We start from the raw sequence: 4,700 nt of genomic DNA on the forward strand, positions 1-4,700 counted from the left end.
TTTCAGGTAAATGAGACTTGATATTTTTGGAAAGAGTGTATAGAATTGTAAAGCTCCTTTCAATTGAAATATGTTGACGTCAAGTTGAATATCCATACGTAGACAGGTTATACAATGGCCTGCATTCATCTGTGCTGCACGCGAAGTGTGTTTTTAGGCGTGTGCGCACGCGGACGACAAGTTTATTTGCTTGAGGATAACCTCTAATGATTGTCTGCATCATAGTAGTAATATAGCTGCAGGTTACATTACTCCGCCAAACACAATGGTCACGTATCACAAACTTTCGCAAATCTTTACTCCTGCTCCGGCAATTCTACGTCTTTGATCATCAGCGCGTTAACGCAATACACGGACCGTGCCGCGAATTATACTATATATCAAGAATTAATAGCTGCTAACAGCTCGTGAACGCACGATATATATATATATATTATATATATATATATATACTCTCACTCCTATTGATTATGCACGAATGATAAATGCAGATGTAAATTATTACTATACACGCCGTGAAGCTAAATAAACATATGACATCACGCTAAGCTGTTGACGTATTTTAGTACGTACGGGGATGTTTTCCGAAATGTAAGAATTTTTGTAGAATGTCATCGATCAGTACGACCTAGTTGAGACGGGTTAGAAGCGAGCGTGTTATCAAGAGTACATAATAGAGATGTCTATTATTAGCTCTTGGTGTTATCTATGTCTGACGAATGTTTTAATTTAAACTCGGTGTCCCGCTGCGTCTGGCAGACTCTCTGACTAGTACAAGCCGCACAACTGTATTATCAGCAAACGGCAGCGAATATTCGTTGTTTCAGTTGTACACCATTACACGGGCGTTCGCACAATGCGCCGTGAATTATTGAGGGTTATACCGCTGTGAAGGAGGTCTCACGACGTGCCAGTGCAGGTCTGACAGGCACGCCGCCTCGGGGAAATGCCAACTTTCTTGGCCTTTACAGTTGAAAATTCTTTTCACGCCGGTTAATAATTTATGAGTATTTTGCCTGGTCGCGCGTGAGCTAACGCGTATGCATAATGCATGGGCAGCGATTAAAGTGTACTAATCTATGTACACAAAATAAAAATGTATGTGTGTGTGTGTTTCAGCTTTTGTTCGCCCTTGCCTAACGATCCGCCGAGACATCGTCTGTTTCATTATCGTGGCGCCATCTCTCGGCGATGTTAATGCACAATCGTTAAAACTCTGTTACGTACTCTTCACATCTGTAGTGCGATTGAACTGCGACTATACTATCGTTCGATAATACATGCGAAATTCGCTGCTGCCAGTGAAATGAAAAATGAGAAGTTTATTATAAAGTTCAACTACTGAACACCAGTAAATCAAACATGACCTTGACAAGAACATCACATGAATAATGCTTCTAGTGGGATCATATTGGGACAGCGTGGTATTTAAAAAAATTAATTATGCGTTAGAAAACGAAGGCATGCAATATATATGACTATAACCTACGATATAAACCTGATTCATTCATAATATCTAGATGATGATGCAGTACACTGCAAATGTGAGTTGATAGGAAATATGGCCTTTGTAGTTTGTACGTATTGGTAGCACATTTATGTAACGACTACTCCGTCAAATTACGGTTCAAGCAAATCAAGACAAATAACTACTTTTATAATAATATACTTCCTGCCTAAAAACGTAGGAAAATGATGATACATACTTTGTCAATAGTTTCGCTTGCTACACTTTGAAAGATCTCGAACGAAATCTTTTTAAATACGGTTTGCGACGAGGAAACGCGACACTTCCACCCCACAACGTGCCTCAGAATCAGACGAAACACCCAGAGAGGTGCATCGACGTAAGCTCTACTCACCGCATCCTGCAAACGACAAAATAAGAAACGACGCGCATGCCGATCACTGATCCCACTTCCTGTACTCCATGCCGTCTGGTGGCTTGACGTCGATCTTCTTCGTTCCGACCTCGCCCCAGTTTGTGCTGAGCACCGTTCCGCCGGACTCCACGAACGATTTGTTCATCGCTTTCTTCACCTCCTCGCTGCCCTCGCCGTAGATCTGCTGAAACAGCTGGTTGAGCGCCGCCTCCCCTTCCTCCTTCGTATCCTTCTCCTTGTGCTCCATGTCCCGTGCGACCTTGTCCCAATCCCTCCCCGACGCAGACGGGTAACGATGCGCAGCGGCCGGATCGTTGTCGTCGCCGTGGCGACTCTCCGCCGGCTTGAACTGTTTCGCGTGCGTGTCATCGCGCGCAGCTTCCAGCGCCTCCCAGCAAAGCCCTTCCAGCTTCTTCATCTTCAGCTCAACCTTCGTCGTCATCACCTTGAAGGTCGACTGCTCTGGGACGACGTCGTGGGCCAGCGCGAGGACGAGGTCGCATGCGACGCCACCTGGCGGCGTGGCGCAGAACCTCAGCTCGCGTGGAGAGAACTCCACCTGCACGTCGTCCGTCGTCAGCTTCTTCATCATCACCGTGACAACGACAAAGCCGTCCGTCTGGTACCAGTCTCGCTTCACCTGTGGCGGCGGCGGCGGTGGCGGAGGCGTCGCCGCGGCAACCTCGGCGACAGCAGCTTCCGCGTCCTCTGTCTCCTCCGCAGGAAACTCGGCTCCCATCATCGCGCGACACTTCTCCAGCCAGGCGTTGACGACGTCGTCGTCGCCGTCGTCGTGGCGACGCGCCCGCAGCAGTGCGTGCGCAGCGTCCGCGTATCTATCGAGGTGGAAGCATGCGACGCCGCGGCGGAGGTGAGCGCGCGCGCTGGCCGGCTCGAGCCTGACGGCGATGTCAGCATCCCGCAGCGCGTCGGGGTAGTTGGAGAGCTGGATGTACGCGTGCGCGCGGCACGTGTAGTAGTCTGCACAGCTGCTGTCTTCGTCGGTGGCCCTACAAGCAAGCGATCAGCGTGAGATTTACGTAAGCTACCTACGCCCCTGCCAGTCCTGTCATCTCAAACTTCACATTAGGTAGCTCACGCCGGAGAAATGACTAGGATATCTAACAAGCTCAAAAAACCTATTTGGAGTCACTCATAAACAATCACCTACTATCCCTACAAACGCCCCCGCCGGTCATGTCATCTCAAATACTACACTACACACTTCACTATAGAATGCGATTGTATTGTAAATATTATATACTCTAATTAATGATTAATCGACTACACTGACACTGGCCGTTAGGAGTTACACTGTCACTGATCAATGTGTTGTGATGGGGGCAGTGGGGCATCGATCAATGTGTTGTGATAGGGGCATGGGGGCACCGATCAATGTGTTGTGATGGGGGCAGTGGGGCATCGATCAATGTTTTGTGATGGGGGCAGTGGGCATCGACCAATGTGTTGTGATGGGGCATGGGGGCATCGATCAATGTGTTGTGATGGGGGCAGTGGGGCATCGATCAATGTTTTGTGATGGGGGCAGTATGGCATCGACCAATGTGTTGTGATAGGGGCAGTGGGGCATCGATCAATGTGTTGTGATGGGGGCAGTGAGATATCGACCAATGTGTTGAGACATGCGTCTAAACAGAGTAATTGCTCCGACTTGCGATTGGAGGATAAAAATAGACGCTGCCGCATACGTTATTATAGGCCGGGAGCTAGGAGGGTCCACCGTGCACCCCCCCCCCACAAACCTCCGAACCAATATTTTTCTGAAGCCCCATGACGCCCTGATCACGAAAATAAATGTTAACATTGTGTAAGTTGCGACGAACTTCCGGTTATGACGTCATCAAGATGGCCGCCATAGTGAAATTTACCCAAAATGTAAAAAAATCATAAAATCGTTATTTTTCGATCAATTTAAACAAATGAGGTATCAAAATGACCGCAATAGAATAACAAACACATCTATTAACAAAATAAACTAATATGAAAAGATTTATTTAAAAATAATGAATTTATATCGATTTTGAGGTCAAAATTAAAAATTTTATCAAGTCCGCGAGAAATTACACGAGTTTTCAAAACAAAACCGAGGTAAAATGAAGCGCGATTTACGGCGAGTGTTCGGCGCAATTTGACGAGACCGTGACGTAAGCGAGTGACTCCCACACGTGAGTTATTTGCTCAAGTTCTGGCAAACAAGTTCTGCCAGATATAAGAGTAAGAGCACGATTTGTGTAATGATTAGATAATCAAATATCTATGCTGTATACAATATAAGCGGGTCATTTTCGCGACAGATATTATCTATATACGGCTCTGTTTCGCGATATACTCAAATACACAAACATAGCTTCTCATTTTCTGATACGCGATAGTATTCATTTATACGATTATTATTTATTATTATTATTATCATTATTATTGTTATTGTTATTGAGAGGGGAGATGAGAGGAGAGAGAGATAGAGGAGGGTAGTGATACAGTGAGAGGAGAAGCGCAAGAGAGAGAGAAGGCGAGAGAGAGGAGGAGGCGGATAGAGGTAGAGAGAGAGAGAGAGAGAGAGCGCGTGCGTGAGAGAGAGAGTGAGAAAGAGAGGGGTAGAGGTAAAGAGAGAGAGCGCGCGTGAGAGAGATAGAGGAGGGTAGTGATACAGTGGGAGGAGGAGCGCAAGAGAGAGAGAGCAGGCGAGAGAGAGGAGGAAGCAGATAGAGGTAGAGAGAGAGAGAGAGAGAGAGAGAGAGAGCGCGCGCGAGAGAGAGAGAGTGTGTGACACAGAGAAAGACACAGAGTCAGAGTCAG

At 46.7% G+C, this 4,700-nt stretch overlaps 1 pseudogene; it reads right to left on the reverse strand.

Moving 5' to 3' along the window:
* Nucleotides 1-1,330: 1,330 nt before the first annotated feature.
* Nucleotides 1,331-4,700, reverse strand: part of LOC106817938 — a 6,129-nt pseudogene continuing 2,759 nt past the window's right edge.

The sequence above is a fragment of the Priapulus caudatus genome, unplaced genomic scaffold (assembly GCF_000485595.1).
Source record: "Priapulus caudatus unplaced genomic scaffold, Priapulus_caudatus-5.0.1 Scaffold36, whole genome shotgun sequence".
NCBI lineage: Eukaryota > Metazoa > Priapulida > Priapulimorpha > Priapulimorphida > Priapulidae > Priapulus > Priapulus caudatus.